The following is a 17352-nucleotide window of genomic DNA, read 5'->3' as shown; positions in this document are numbered from 1 at the left end:
TGTTGGAGTTTCAGCTTCAGCATCAGTCCTTCCAATGAATATTCAGGACTGATTCCTTTAGGATGGACTGGTTGGATCTCCTTGCAGTCCAAGGGACTCTCAAGAGTCTTCTCCAACACCACAGTTCAAAAACATCAATTCTTTGGCGCTCAGCTTTCTTCACCGTCCAACTCTCACATCCATACATGACCACTGGAAAAACCATAGCCTTGACTAGATGGACCTTTGTTGGCTAAATAATGTCTCTGCTTGTTAATATGCTATCTAAGTTAGTTATAACTTCCCTTCCAAGGAGTAAGCATCTTTTAATTTCATGGCTGCAGTCACCATCTGCAGTGATTTTGGAGCCCCCCAAAATAAAGTCTGCCACTGTTTCCACTGTTTCCCCATCTGTTTGCCATGAAGTGATGGGACCAGATGCCATGATCTTAGTTTTCTGAATGTTGAGCTTTAAGCCAACTTTTTCTCTCTCTTCTCTCACTTTCATCAAGAGGCTTTTTAGTTCTCCTTCACTTTCTGCCATAAGGGTGATGTCATCTGCATATCTGAGGTTATTGATATTTCTTCCGGCCATCTTGATTCCAGCTTGTGCTTCATCCAGCCCAGCGTTTCTCATGATGTACTCTGCATAGAAGTTAAATAAGCCCCCAAATCAATACTCACAGTACTTTCATGGTCATTCAAGGACAGACACAGACCAGCAAAAATTCAAGTCACCTGAAGCACAGGTTCCCAACTGAAGTGCAACAAGACAATTCTTTGACTTCTTGTTTCAGTTATACTGTCAGTAAGTATCCATTTATATATGTTTAATGCCATGTTTTTTGTCTTTTTTTTCTTTTTGTTTATGATTTCATTTTTAAAATGGTTCCAAGCATAGTCTGAAGTGTTGAGTAGTGTTCCTAAGTGAAAGAAGATTGTGATGGTCCTTATGATATCTCCTGGTCTTGTTTTTTGCTGACTGTATAGAGCTTCTCCATCTTTCGCTGCAAAGAATATAATCAATCTGATTTCGGTGTTGACCATCTGGTGATATCCACGTGTAGAGTCTTCTCTTGTGTTGTTGGAATAAGGTGTTTGCTATTACCAGTGCGTTCTCGTGGCAAAACTCTATTAGCCTTTGCCCTGCTTCATTCTGTACTCCAAGGCCAAACTTGCCTGTTACGCAAGGTGTTTCTTGACTTCCTACTTTTGCATTCCAGTCCCCTATAATGAAAAGGACATCTTTTTTGGGTGTTAGTTCTAGAAGGTCTTGTAGGTCTTCATAGAACCGTTCAACTTCAGCTTCTTCGGCGTTACTGGTCGGGGCATAGACTTGGATTACCGTGATATTGAATGGTTTGCCTTGGAAACGAACTGAGATCATTCTGTCGTTTTTGAGATTGCATCCAAGTACTGCATTTCGGACTCTTTTGTTGACCATGATGGCTACTCCATTTCTTCTAAGGGATTCTTGCCCACAGTAGTAGATATAATGGTCATCTGACTTAAATTGAAGAAAGTAGGGAAAACCACTAGACCATTCAGGTATGACCTAGATCAGATCCCATATGAGTATACAGTGGAAGTGACAAATAGATTTAAGGGACTAGACCTGATAGACAGAGTGCCTGATGAACTATGGACAGAGGTTCGTGACATTGTACAGGAGACAGGGATCAAGAAAATCCCCATGGAAAAGAAATGCAAAAAAGCAAAATGGCTGTCTGAGGAGGCCTTACAGATAGCTGGGAAGAGAAGAGAAGCGAAAAGCAAAGGAGAAAAGGAAAGATATTCTCATCTGAATGCAGAGTTCCAAAGAATAGCAAGGAGAGATAAGAAAGCCTTCCTCAGCGATCAGTGCAAAGAAATAGAGGAAAACAACAGATTGGGAAAGACTAGAGACCTCTTCAAGAAAATTAGAGATACCAAAGGAACGTTTCATGCAAAGATAGGCTCGATAAAGGACAGAAATGGTATGGACCTAACAGAAGCAGAAGATATTAAGAAGAGGTGGCAAGAATACACAGAAGAACTGTACAAAAAAGATCTTCATGACCCAGATAATCACGATGGTGTGATCACTCACCTAGAGCCAGACATCCTGGAATGTGAAGTTAAGTGGGCCTTAGAAAGCATCACTACGAACAAAGCTAGTGGAGGTGATGGAATTCCAGTTGAGCGATTTCAAATCCTCAAAGGTGATGCTGTGAAAGTGCTGCACTCAATATGCCAGCAAATTTGGAAAACTCAGCAGTGGCCACAGGACTGGAAAAGGTCAGTTTTCGTTCCAATCCCAAAGAAAGGCAATGCCAAAGAATGCTCAAACTACCGCACAATTGCACTCATCTCACATGCTAGTAAAGTAATGCTCAAAATTCTCCAAGCCAGGCTTCAGCAATACGTGAACCGTGAACTTCCAGATGTTCAAGCTGGTTTTAGAAAAGGCAGAGGAACCAGAGATCAAATTGCCAATATCTGCTGGATCATCGAAAAAGCAAGAGAGTTCCAGAAAAACATCTATTTCTGCTTTTTTGACTATGCCAAAGCCTTTGACTGTGTGGATCACAATAAACTGTGGAAAATTCTGAAAGAGATGGGAATACCAGACCATCTGACCTGTCTCTTGAGAAACCTGTATGCAGGTCAGGAAGCAACAGTTAGAACAGGACATGGAAAAACAGACTGGTTCCAAATAGGAAAAGGAGTAAGTCAAGGCTGTATATTGTCACCCTGCTTATTTAACTTCTATGCAGAGTACATCATGAGAAACGCTGGGCTGGAAGAAACACAAGCTGGAACCAAGATTGCCGGGAGAAATATCAATAACCTCAGATATGCGGATGACACCACCCTTATGGCAGAAAGTGAAGAAGAACTAAAGAGCCTCTTGATGAAGGTGAAGGAGGAGAGTGAAAAAGTTGGCTTAAAGCTCAACGTTCAGAAAACTAAGATCATGGCATCTGGTCCCATCACTCCATGGGAAATAGATGGGGAAACAGTGGAAACAGTGTCAGACTTTACTTTTTTGGGCTCCAGAATCACTGCTGATGGTGACTGCAGCCATGAAATTATAAGGCGCTTACTCCTTGGAAGGAAGGTTATGGCCAACCTAGATAGCATGTTTAAAAGCAGAGACATTACTTTGCCAACAAAAGTCCATCTAGTCAAGTCTATGGTTTTTCCAGTGGTCATGTATGGATGTGAGAGTTGGACGGTGAAGAAAGCTGAGCGCCGCAGAATTGATGCTTTTGAACTGTGGTGTTGGAGAAGACTCTTGAGAGTCCCTTGGACTGCAAGGGGATCCAATCAATCCATCCTAAAAGAGATCAATCCTGGGTGTTCATTGGAAGGTCTGATGTTGAAGCTGAAGCTCCAATACTTTGGCCACCTGATGCGAAGGGTTGACTCATTGGAAAAGACCCTAATGCTGGGTAGGATTGGGGGCGGGAGGAGAAGGGGACGACAGAGGATGAGATGGTTGGAGGGCATCACCGACTCGATGAACATGGGTTTGGGTAGACTCCGGGAGTTGGTGATGGACAGAGAGGCCTGGCCTGCTGCAATTCATGGGGTCGCAGAGAGTTGGACACGACTGAGCGACTGAACTGAACTGAACTTATGATATCTCAGACATGAAATACAGTGTTGTTGGCTGCCAGTTCAATTTTAATGAATTGGTGATATATTAAATAAGGTGTCTTTAAACAGAAACACACACAATGTGTTTTATATTGATTGGTGATGAAAATGTTGTGACCAGAGGCGTACAGGAACCTAACCCTGTATTTCCCTTGGTAAGAATGAATTGTTCAGTATTTGATGATTCACTATTGGCAGTGTCTTTGCTGTAAGTATCAAAAATCTTGAGAATTAGCTGTGTGCTCAAGCTGTGTATGTGTTTGTGCATGTGCCCATATGTACACACAGTATATAGACAGTAAGCATATAAAAATATACTTACTGAAAGTCTGGAAAGGCAAACAAAATAAACAGAAATACTTCATGCTTGTCAGAGTGGCAAGCAGTTTATACTCTGACAAACTGTTTTCAAGATCAGAGGAAATAGCAACTTTCATGCACTTCAGTGATAGTTTAAATTGGTAAAAACACTTCAGAGTGCAGTTTGACAAAATCTAATCAAGTTGAAAACTTACATTTCCTTTGGCTCAGCAATTCTACTTCTGAATGCATAACTCAGAAAAACTCATGTGAGGTAGTGGTTTTAGTCATTTTAGTAGGCTAACATCTATTTTTTTAATTGAGATATGATAAGGATGTCACTAAATAACCTTGACTATTATTCCTAGGTGGCGCTAGTGGTAAAGAACCTTCCTGTCAATGCAGGCGATGTGAGTTCTATCCCTGGGTGGTGAAGATGCCCTGGATGAGGGCATGGCAACCCACTCCAGTATTCTTGCCAGGAAAATCCCATGGATAGAGGAGCCTGGTGGGCTACAGTTCATAGAGTTGCAAAGAGTTGGACACAACTGAAGCGACCTAGCATGCACACACACAAAAACATCACTAAATGGTCTTATCTATTACACTCATTGGTGTTTTCTAACACTACTTGAAGTAAAAATACGCAGGGTTCCTGGGGAATCACCCATAGAAGCAGTTATGTACATATGTGTAAGACCATGTTATTAACATGATACAACAGTTCTGATTGTGTCACATTTTCAGTTTCAAAGCCGTTTGTATAGTAAATTCTTCACATGGCTCCTTTGTAATCTTTCTAATACTGGAATCTGTCTTGGGGAGAGTCTTGGAACTAATATATATATATTAGATTATCTTAGTTTAGATAACTATCTAAAACACAACTTTTGAATTAGCATATACAGTCTTTAAAAATATAATACAAACTAAATAATATATCTAACATATATGCAAAATATAAAGATATTAATAAAAAACACATGTATCTTTAAAATTTTTTATGAACTATTGATGATTTACAATGTTGTGTTAATTTCTGCTGAACAGCAAAGTGATTCAGTTATACATGTATATACATTCTTCTATATATTCTTTTCCATAGTGGTTTATCAGAGAATGTTGAATATAGTTCCCTGTGCTATACAGTAGGACCTTGTTATTTATCTATCCTGTGTGTAATAGTTTGCATCTCCTAATCCTAAACTCCCAATCCCTCACTTCCCCATCTCCCCTCCTCGCTGGAAACCACAGGTCTGTTCTCTATGTCTGTGAGTCTGTTTCTGTTTTGTAAATGAGTTAATTTATATCATCTTTTTGGATTCCACACATAGATGGTAACATATGATATTTATCTTTCTCTTTTTGACTTACTTCACTTAGTATTATAATTTCTAGATCCATCCATGTTGCTGCAAATGGTATTATTTCATTCTTTCTATAGCTAAGCAGTATTCTACTATATATATGTACCACATCTTCTTTATCAATTCATCTATCAGTGGACGGTTAGTTTGTTTGCATGTCCTGGTTATTATGATTAGTGCTGCTTTGAAAACAGAGATGCATGTATCTCTATAGTTTTGTCTGGTATATGCCTGAGAATGGGATTGCTGGATCATACCACATGCATATTTTAACCCTAGCTTAAGAAATAGGATATTAGCAATATCTGTCAAGCCCTCTGTGTACTAACCCTCATCCATCCCCTGTTTCCTTAAACCCTGGGATAATCACTGTCCTGATATTTGTGGGAAGATTTTTAACTATTGATTTAATTACTTGAATAGGCATAGGATTTTTCAGGTATTCTTTTCTCTCTTTGGTTCAAATTTAGTAAGTTGTATTCTAGGAATTTGTCCACTTCATATGTTTTCAATTTTATTAGCAAAAGATGTTTATAATTTTCTCTCATAAGCTTAAATATCTGTATCCTTCCTCCATTTCTTCTATTGCTTCTGTCACTTTTTTTCTTAAGCTGTATTTTCTGAAGGTTGTCTACTAGTCTTTCCAAAAGTACTGACTTGACTTTATCATTCCTCTATGTTAACGTTTTTTCCAATTCAGTAACTTCTGTCTTTATCTTTATTATTTTAGTTTTTCCTTTCTTCTATGATTTTCTCCTTTTAAAATATTTCCTATGTTGGATACTGGGCTTCCCAGGTGGCGCAGTGGTAAAGAATCTGCCTGCCAGTGCAGGAGATGCAGATTCGATCCCTGGGTTGCTAAGATCCCCTGGAGAAGGAAATGGCAAATCACTCTAGCATTCTTGCCTGGGAAATCCCATGGACAGAGGGGCCTGGCAGGCTACAGTCCATGGGGTTGCAAAAAGTTGGACATGACTGAGTCACTAAGTATGCAGGTTAGATACTGAAGTCTTTCATTTTCAGCCTTCTATCTTTTACAACATAAACATTTGTCTTCTAAGTGGTGTTTTAGTTGTTCCCGCTAAATATGCTTTCACATTTCCAAGCACATGGGGATTTGTAGATATATTTTGATGACTGATTTCTACTTTAATGTGATTCTAAGGATGCCAATACTTTGAAATTTCTTGAGACTTGCTTTATGAACTACTATGAAGCAAATTTGTATAAATGTCTCAGTGAATTCCTCTACTGTTGAATATAAGATGTACACAAAACAAGTATTAATTATATATATGGGTCAAATCTCAAATATACTTGCTGAATTTTTGTCTGTCTAATTTATCAATTATTGTGAGGTATGTTATAATTTCTCACTATCCTGATTGATTTATCAGTTTATCTTTATATGTGTAGAAATTTTTATTTCTGAATATTGAAGCTATATTTTTTCTAAAATACTAGACATTTTTAGAGTTTTAGGTTTACATAAAATTGAGCAGAATTTACAGAATTCTGGTGAACCTTCTTTTTCTCTTTCCCTTGCTCACAGGTTCCCATATTATTAATATCTTGCATTTTATCCCCATATTATTATTAATAATATCTTGCACTAGTGTGGTACACTTTTCACAATTAATGAGTCGATATTGATGCATCAAATTAACTAAAGTCCATAGTCTACTTTAGGGTTCACTTTTTGTCTATAGGTTCTATAGGTTTTGGCAAATGTATAATGTCATGTATCTACCATCACAGTATCATATATAGTGACTTCACTGCCCTAAAAATCCCCTGTGTTACACCTATTCATTCCTTCTCCCCAAACTCTTAGCAACCATTGTTTTTTTTTCTGTCTCTATAGTATTGCCTTTTCCAGAAAGTTATAATGTTGGACACATACAGTATGTAGCCTTTTCAGACTCACTCCTTTTACTCAGCAATATGCGTTTTTTTTCTTCATGTTTTTTGTGACTTAATAGCTCATTTCTTTTTATCACTGAATAATACTCCATTGTCTAGATATATGACAATTTGTTTATCCATTCATCTTTTGAAGGACATCTTGGTTGCTTTCACATTTTGGCAAGTATGAAAAAAAAACTGCCGTAAACATTTGAGTACAAATTTTTCTGTAGACAGAAGCTTTCAATCTATTCAGGTAAACACCTAATTTTAATGGAGTCCAACTTAACTTTTTCCATAAGTTCTGCTAGATCACAAGATAAGACCACATTTAGCATTGTAAGAAACTGCCAAATTGTCTTGCAAAGTGACTGTGCCCACTTTACATTCTTATCAGCAATGAATGAAAGTTCCTGTTTCTCCATGTCCTTGCCAGTATTTAACATTGTCAGTGTTTTGAATTTCACCCATTCTAATAAATGTGTAGTAGTATCTCATTGTTTAAATTTTCAGTCCTCTAATGACATATGATTTTGAGCATCTTTTCACATGCTTATTTGCTACCTGCATGTCTTTGGTAAGTGATCTGTATAGATATTTTACCCATTTTAAATTGGTTTGTTTTCTTATTATTGAGTTTTAGAGTTCTTTGTATAGTTTTGATAAAAGTTGTTTATCAGATATGTATTTTGCATATAGTTTCTCCCAGTCTGTGGCTTATCTTTTTATTCATTTAACAGTGTTTTCTGTAGCACAAATATTTTAAATTTTAATGTAGTCCAACTTAACTTTCTCCATAAACCCTGCTTTTGGTGGTGTATCTAAAAAGTCACCACCAGACCCAAGGTCACCTATATTTTCTCTTCTATTATCTTCTGAAAGTTTGATAATTTTGCATTTCCGTTTAGGTCTGTGATCCACTATGAGTTAACTTTTATGAAAGGTATAAGGTCAGTGTCTAGATTCTATTCTCTCTTTTTTTTTCTTTTGCTTATTTTTGGCATGTGACTGTCTGTTTCAGCATCATTTGTTGACAAGACTATTCTTTCTCTATTAGATTGCCTTTCCTACTTTGTCAAAGATAAGTTTAATGTATTTATGTGGGTCTGTTTCTAGGCTCTTTGTTGTGTTCCATTGATCTATTTGTCTGTTTTTTTACCAATCTCATATGGTCTTGATTACTGTAACTTTATAGTAAGTCTTGAAGTTAAGTAATGTCAGTCCACCAGCTCTGATTTCTCCTTCAATATTCTGGGCCTTTACTTGCAAACTTTAGAATCACCTTTTAAACATCTACAAAATGACTTTCTGAGATTCTGACTGGGATTGCATTGAATCTATAGATCAATTTGGGAAGAACTGACCTCTTAATAATACCAAGTCTTCCTATTCATGAACATGGGACATCTTTCCATTTATTGAGATTCCATCAGAGTTTTGTAATTTGCCTCATATAGATCTTGTGAATATTTTATTATATTCATTCCTGTTATATTTTTTAAAACAAAAAATAAATTATTTATTTTTTGATACTAATGTGATAGTGTGTTTTTAATTTCAAATTCCAATTATTCATTTATTCATTGCTGATATATAGGAAAGCTATTAATTTTCATATACTAACTTTGTATCCTAAAACTTTGCTATGATTTCTTATTAACTCCAGAAGGGTTTTTTGTTTGTTTTGTAGGCTTTTTTGTGGTCAATTCTTTGAAATTTCTATATTTTCTCTTTGTTTGCATAAAGTTTCACAACTGTTCTGAGGTGAATTGAAACTTTTTTCCAAAGTAGCTGTTTGATCTTTAGCTTTTCAGTATTTTGGTTTTCAACTTTTCTGAGCCTTTATGTTTTAGATTTGTCATTTGCAAACAGACATAGCATTTTTGTGTGTTTGTGTATGTGAGCACACTTACCAAATATGACAATGTTTGTACTTTAACTGATTTATGTTTATTGCCGTTAAATTCTAATTTAATTCCATTCAGTCATCAGGCATACCTTAAATGGCATTAATTCTTCCAAATTTATTGATAGTAGTTTTATAGTCTATCTTTATAATGTTCTGATATACTGGCGAAGAATGTGTATTATGTTGTTTTGGGGTGGAGTGTTCTATAAATGTCAATTAACTATTGAAATCTCTGAGTATAATTGTGAATCTTTGTGTTTCTCATTGTAGTTTTATCAGTTTCACTGCATGCACTTTGAAGTTTAATTATTGGTGCGTAAATGTTAAGAATTATGTCCTCCAGTGAACTGACATCTTTATGATGATGAGATGACCAACCTTGTAATATTCTTTGCTCTGAAATCTGCTTCATCTGATATTAATAGTCACTCCAGATTTCTTTTGGTTAGTATCAGTGTGTCACACTTTTCCATCCTTTTACTTTTAACCTATGTATCTTTTTTTAATTGAAATACAGTTGATATACAATATTATATGTTCTAGGGATATGACATAGTGATTCACAATTTTTAAAGGTTACACTCTTTTTATAGTTATTATAAAATACTAGCTTGTATTTCCTGTTATACAATACATGCTTAGAGCTTATTTTACACCTAATAGTTTGAACCTCTTAATCCCTTATCCCTATATTGGCCCTTTGCCTTGTGGTCTCCCCACTGGTAACCACCAGTTTGTTCTTCATATCTGTGAGTCTACTTCTTTTTTGTCTTAGTCACTAGTTTGTTGTATTTTTTAGATTCCACATAAAAACAATATCATACAATATTCATCTTTCTCTATTTGTGTCTTTATATTTAGACACACTTCTTGTGACAGCTTACAGTATAGTCTTGCTTTGTTATTCAATCTGACAACCTTATGTCTTTTAATTGGGGTATTCCAATCATTTTCATTTAATGTGGTTATTAATATAATTTTAGATTTAAATCTATCACCTTGCTATTTATTTCTCTTTGTCACATTTGTCCTTTTCCCCTTCTTCTCTATCTGACTCTTTTTGGGTTGAGTATTACTTATTAATGATTCCCTTTTATCTCCTTTGTTGTCTTATTAGTTATAACCCTTTGGTTGCTTTAAGGTTTATGGTATGCATCATTAACTTATTTCAGTTAACATTCAAATGATATAATACTTCATGTAAAGTATAAGAACTTTGCAATAGTGTACTTATTTCTTTCTCTTTGGTTTTTGTGCTGTTGTTATATACTTTATTTTTACACATAACATAAACTCCACAATATATTGTAATCAGTTTTCTTTAAATAATAAATTGCCTTTAAAGAATTTTAAATAAGAGAAAGTACTTATTAACCCACAAATTAAAAATTGTGTGTGTGTGGATACATATTTCCATCTAGTATTTTCCTTTTGTCTAACAGACTTTCTTTAACATTTCTTATAGTGCAAGTCTGCTGGTGATGGATTCTTTCAGACTTTATATGTCAGAAAAAAAATTTATGTTGCCTTCAGTTTTAAAAGATGTTCTTACTGTGTACAATCTTATATGTGGCATAGAAAAGTGTTGCTCCAATATCTTTTCATATATATTATTTCTGAAGAGAAATGCTCTGTCATCCTTATTTTTGTTTCTCTTTTCATAATCTGCCTTTTTTCCTCTGGCTGACTCTAAAGTTCTCTTTACCTCTGGTTGTGAGCAATTTGATTATGATGTGCCTTGGTGGAATTTTCTTCATGTCTCTTAATATGTAGGACTCACTGACATCTTTGAATCTCAGGTTTTATATATTTTATCAAGCTTGAAAAATTTCCAAGTGTCATTTGTTTAAATATTTCTCCTTCATTCTCTTCCTCCCTCTTCTCCTTTGGGAGTTCTAGTTAAACTTATATCAAAATTGTCCCTCAGATCACCAATGCTCTTCTTATATCTTAAAAATGAGTTTTTTTCCTCTGTTTGTTCATTTTGAATAGTGTCTACTGCCATGTCTTCAAGTTTACTAATCTTTTCTTTTGTAATATTTAATCTGCTATTAATGTATCCCAGTATATTTTTCATCTCAGATATTGTTGTTTTCATAACTAGAAGATCTGCTTGGATTTTTCTTATATTTTCACTCTCTCTAGCACTGATTTTGCCCATGACTGAGACATGACCTTCTGAGTACCCTATCCAGTGCCCTGTGAATTATGAGGTTTTTCATTTTGGCTGGTGATAACAGGCACTACTTCTGGTCCCATGTGAGCACTACTGTCCTAGCTCTTTAGGGTAGTTTGCTGGTTTGCATACACTGATCCATGTTCTCCTGAATACTCAAGAGGATCCCTGTGCAGCTGTCTCCTCCATGGTACTCTGTCCTGCAAACTCTAGCTGCCTTTATTTACCCTGTCTCCCAACTCTTCATAAATTCTGGGAGTCTGTTGGGCTCTGCCTGTATTTCTTTCTGTGCCACTGCCTGGGAACTTTGAAGGCAGTAACCTGGGAGAATCATATGGCTTATTTCATTCATTTCTCGTCTCTCAAGCATTGTTCTCTTTAATTCCCAGCTAGACACTGTCTTAAAAACCATTGTCTCTTTTATTTCATACAGTATTCTGGTTGTTTCAGATGAGAGGATAAATTTTGCCCCTATTCTTTCATCTTGGGCAGAAGCGCAGCGGCTGTGACAGATGGCGCAGAAGCGCAGCTGAGAGGTGCTACCCGACACCCCAGCTCACTTCCACTTTGGTTGATGAATGATATATTTGGAATTTTTTCCTACTCTTTTACTTTATGCTTTCTATTTATCCTGAATTTTCTATGTTATTCCCTGTGTATTTCCCCCTCCTTCTTATGACAATAATCAGACATTCCATTTGTCAGGTGCTTATGATTTGCCAGACCCTGGGCTATGTACTTTGCATAAACTTCCTCACTGACTGCTCACAATGACCCGAAGAGATAGCTATTATTAATATGCTTCTTTTACATATGAGGAACTTGAGTCACAGATCTTATAATGACCTCTCCCAAGGTTATATATTGGAGTTTGAATCCAAGTCTTTCTGTAACATCTGTGCTTTTTCTATACAGTACTGTCCTATTACCAGCTGAAAAGCTAGTGTGACTATATCCAAAGTTAACTAATTTATGAGTGTGTTGTGGTCAGCAATTTGGTTGTCACACTGGCCCTTACGTTTGTTGTCTATGGAGCTAATCCAGAGTAAGTTCTGGCTTCTGTTGTCAAATAATTTGGTATTGGCAGAGTAAGTTATGATGTTAATAATATGAAAACACTGTGAACAGTTAACTACAAGATGCCTTTAGGAATGAGCCTATTGGTTTGGGGAGAGTGGACTATAATAATAACTTATTTAAAGGTGTCATTTTTTCTCTCTTTGTATGGAAAGCTAACGCGAGATGTCCTGTAGAAATTATCCCTCTGAATTTTGATTGTTCATTATCTAGTTCTTTGAAGGCTTATTCTGACTTGACAGTCCTTGCTCTGGAGCTTAACACAAGCCTAGAAGATACTAGAGAGCAAATGAATAAACATGTTTTCAGGAGGCTCTGCTCTTGCAATACTAAGCCTTTACAGTCTACAATAGTGCCCACATCCTCCTCAGGTGAAGAGCAGCCAGAGTCCACACTCTAGGAATTCTCTTGGCCACTGCATGCACTGCTGTTTGTAATTGTTTTAATTGTAGAGCAGTTTAGCCTTTTAGAAGTATCCTCTCTTGGCCCTGCCACATCTACCAGTGAAACTGCACAAGATTTTAATAGGAATGTCTGACTTCATGCCTTGAAGGATCACTTCAAGGTGATCCTTGAGTGAACCCAAGGCTGGTAATATGACTAATCCATTAAAGGTTAAGACAATGAAATTCCTGGAAACCATCAGTTCAATGGCATGGTATGTCATGTACTTCATTGCTGAGTGTGTTCGAATCTTTTAATTTTATGATATAATTAACCAAAAGCACCTTTCAGAGCAAGGGAAAAGTAGAAAGTTCTGAAACCTTTCAAGTTTTATAAGTCACTGCTGTGCATTGTTTTGGGCAAGCATAGCCTTGCAGATAAAGATGGAAACACATAGCAAGCCCAAAGGCATAAGTCTGCTTTCTACTAGAGCTGTCATGAGACAAATGGGAGAAATAGGAAGTCTGTTTCACATGGTGAAACTTATGCCAGAAAATCAGATTTAATCCATTTATTCCAATCACAAATGGCATGTTGAGACATTTGCTATAGGGAATGGATTTGGGATTTGAAATATCTCTCTCTGAAGAAGTCACAGTTTTCCAAGAAGGATTATTGTTAAGAACTCCAACATACCACGCTTCCCACTGCAAAGAAAAGATGAGTGTTGAAACTTGCAGACACTGTATTCTCCCAGAAGCCAGGGACATAAGTGAGGAGAAAATGTACTTCTGCATTCAATAAGCATTTATGGAAGTCCTAATGTGTGTCATGAATTGTGATAGGTGTTAGGAATGAGAATGGGATTGAGAAAGATACAAATATTATTTTAAGGCTTGAAGTGAGATATGTAAAAATGTGTGTATGGTGACTGAATGGTGCACAGGGGTGCAGAAGTCTGTAATACTGCTTGGAAGAGTAAGAAGGCTTTGCAGAGGTAAGGGTTGATGTGAGCTGCAAGGATGCTGCAAGGATTTTCTGGGGAGAGAGGAAAATCTGGAAAGAGGCAGGGGCATGTCCAAAGGCATGGAGACCTGAAAAGAACTCACAGCTCTGCAGGAGTTGGTGAGTAAATCTGGTCCCCTGTGCTTAAGACTAACTGGAGGAAACCCAAGAGAAGAATACTGAGGTGAGGTTGGGGAGGAAATTGTTTGCTGTGTAAAGGAAATTGTACATTATGCTGTTGATTTAACATCAGGGAATAGCCAGCTCAGATTTGTGTTTGGGAAGGGAACTGGAGGTAGGTTGGAAGATAAATGGAAGTGAAAGAGGGAGTAGAGTACAGATATTAGGAATGCATGAGTGCTGAGGTGGAAGATGGTGTGTGCTGGACTCTGGTCCGGCTTATGTATGGGTCTTTGCTGCTGTTTGATAATGCTGTTTGCCCAAGGACATGGCCTTCATCTTCACTCACCTGGTTCCGTGACTGGAGGTTGTTCTGGTACTTCTTCCACCTTTTATGCACATAAGCATAACCAATACGTGAATCAAAACAGAAGTACTCAGGAATGGAGAAACTACATGGAATAAAGACAAGTGAACAACAAATTCATTTAAACTTAGAAACAAAACTATAAATCTTGGAGTCATGGAGTTATTCCCCAATCCTGAAAATTCTGAATATAGAATAGAATGTAAATGTTAAAAATCTTAATGAATTAAAAAAATAAACTGATAATAATAAATGAAAATTAGGAGGTGGGGATAAGTTCTACTTACCTTTCATAGCAGAGAATTAGTTAATATTGTCTGAAATTGAAATATGAAACTAAATATATGTAGATAGGACTCCAATCTTTAAATATCTTTTCATAATCTTATTTTCTTTACCCTAGAGAATCTCTTGCAGAAGACTTACCTAAAGACCTGTAGTTTCTTTAGTTTCATTTTTTTTCATGATTAGAATCAAGTAAAATATAATTTAATACACTTACTTGTAGGAATAATAACACCCTTTTTTCTATCTTTTGCCTATGTGTCATCCAACTCCAGCTAGATGTGTATGTTTGTTGAGAGGCATTTGAAATACTTTTCATCCAATATTAATACTTTCTTTCCTGGGTAGTGAAGATGATTTTATTATTTGTGCTTTTCTATATTGATTGATTTTTAAATAGCAAGCAAAAATTTTCATGAAAACAACAATATTGTTGCAAAAATTGTAAAAGGAAGAGAAAAGAAGGAAGAAGGAAAAAAAACAGTACTTTTTGACTAGTTATTCTGAGGCATCTGGCAGACATGTGTTGGTGTATGAGAGTCCAAGATATATTTTTTTAAGTGTCAGCTTTACTTCTGTAGTCCTCAGTGTCCTCATCTGTAAATGGGGTGAGTAGTAGAACCTGCTTCTGAAGCCTCTTGGGAGGAGCAAATGAGAGAATGCCTGTGAGCTACGTAGCATAGTATCTGGCTCATAATAAATTTAATACACGTTAACTTAAAAAAATGATAAAATCATGCAGAGTTTGGAATTCAAAGGAACTTTAGAGGTTTACTTTTAGCTTTTTACCCATAAAAAACTGAAGCCCCAAGAGGTTTGCCCAGGATCACATGGCTAGTTCATGTCAGAACCTTTGTCTTCTGTAGGCCAGATCCTTGCATAGCCTGTGCTCTTAGTACATCCTTTAGGAATGAGAACAGAGACATATAATATACAACCACCAAGTGCTTGAGCTAATACTCAAATTACTTTTCAGTGTTCTCAGAACCCACACCAATAGATTTGTCATAGAAGAAAGTGCCAGTATGCCCACTAGGCTAGGGAGAACACAGCTTGCAATTAAAAATTTGCCCCAGAAAATTCCAGAGTGCATCACAGGTGTATGGTTAACTAAAAGGTAACTGTAGTTGGCCCTTTTATCGTCATCCAGCAAGAGTTATTTTTGTCTTCTTATTTATCTTCTGCCTTGAGATGATAGGCTGAATAGCTGGCTCCCAGTTGTTCTATTAATTAAACTTCTTTCCATTCCCATTCTGTGGCAATAAACATGGACATCAAGATAGAACCTGCCACTCAAATTCTTTTCTGAGTTGTTGGGAAAAGCCTATTCCACCATTAATATTAATGACAGGGTGGTTGTCAAATTAGGAGAACTCCTTGCTGTTATTTCACGTGTCATTTATACAAATCAGCGATTTGTAGAATGGTTGAGGTTTTGCAAATGATGGCAAAGAAATGGGAAAAGCAGAAGAGCATTTCATGAGCAATTTTAACTAAATATATGACATCAAAAAACAGCCTCCCAAGGAGAGATGTGATTGAGTGTCACTGTGAAATTTTATGGAAAAAAATTGGAGTTGCCAGCTTCAAAGCCAGAGCAGCAATGTTACCATTTCCTGGCGATTTTCTGTACAATGGAGCAATTAGACAAGTATAAACTGGGCTGGGTTACCACAGTATTCTAAGTAATAGACCCAGACCATCCAGCTGCCTAAATTGATTAATGATATGTTAATGGAATTTACAGACTAGAGTCATCCATTTTCTTCCTCCAGGCTGTCTGTCTTCCTAACCTCACTTCTTGCTTTAACTAAAATGAAGAGAAACTATTAAAAGCATGAGTTAGGCAGTAAATTACTTTCTCTTATTCGGTCTCAGCTTTCTGAGCTATGATTCAAACCATCAAAAATCTATCTCCAGCCTATAGAGAACTGACATATTCATCGTAGCGTGTCACTCCTCAAACTCTGCTGCCGTCATTTCAGCTAACCTTAATTTAAAATACCGTCTGCATCAGCTAGAACCCCTAACAAATGGAACGCCTCATCACCATAGTAATTGAACGAAAAATGTGCCATGATTTAAATACCTATTGCTTCATCATTTCCCCAGTCTTCGGCTTCCATTTTGTCAGGCATGAAGTTGGTGATTAAATCCAAGGCATAATTATTAGCAACAGAGGAACCGTTGTCTCATCTTGCAGTTTCCTGACCAGGTGCAAGCTCTCCGCTCCTTACTGAGCATGTCTGTCAGTCTTATGAACAATCCCAGCAGAATAAGTGACTGATTTCCTCTTTATAATCACAGAGGCACTTTACAGTAAATTGTCACACTAGACCTCTACTGATGAATGGCATAATGAATGTTTCAGTGTGATGAGAAGTTTATGTATTGAAAAGGGGTGTCATGGTTAGAGCTAGGACGCTGACGTCTTTTATCAATACACGTACCCCGGTTGCCTCCCACCACATTGGCCTCTGTTGCTTTTGACAGTTGTGTAAAATGAGGAAAGGATTACAAAGCAGGGTGCGTGAAACTTGTTTACAGGTTCTGGCTTTGAATGAAAGTAAAAAAGAGGCTTGTGTGGGCCTGCAGTCCTGTGTATAGGAGGGGAGTTGTAATGGAGACTGATTTACAAGGAAGAAAGAGTACAGGATGTGTTTGGAATTTGGAAAAAGAACCCTTTAAAAACACATTTCAGAGCCAAACAAAATGAGCGTGGTTTACTTTGGATTTGAGCTATTTGATTTTTTAGCATCCAAACAGCTGAATTTGTCAGCCAAGTTATCAGAGAAGATAACCTGTTTGAGTTTGATGAAAGATACATTTGAAGTGC

At 36.7% G+C, this 17352-nt stretch overlaps 1 protein-coding gene and 1 long non-coding RNA gene across 41 annotated transcripts in view; one reads left to right on the top strand and one right to left on the bottom strand.

Moving 5' to 3' along the window:
* The window catches only part of NPY (neuropeptide Y), a 248678-nt gene that overhangs the window by 138921 nt on the left and 92405 nt on the right, over window positions 1-17352 (top strand). The gene's annotated exons all lie outside the window — the stretch shown is intronic.
* LOC145523522 (uncharacterized) lies at window positions 13296-16793 on the bottom strand. The gene is made up of 2 exons (XR_014066662.1): window positions 14214-16793; window positions 13296-13446 (listed from the first exon to the last, which is right to left on the bottom strand). It is a non-coding gene; the product is annotated as an uncharacterized LOC145523522 (long non-coding RNA).

Source organism: Giraffa tippelskirchi, chromosome 10, assembly GCF_054371585.1.
Source record: "Giraffa tippelskirchi isolate mGirTip1 chromosome 10, T2T-mGirTip1v1.2.pri, whole genome shotgun sequence".
NCBI lineage: Eukaryota > Metazoa > Chordata > Mammalia > Artiodactyla > Giraffidae > Giraffa > Giraffa tippelskirchi.
Note: the sequence above shows the minus strand (reverse complement) of the source record. Positions and strands in the feature narration are given on the sequence as shown.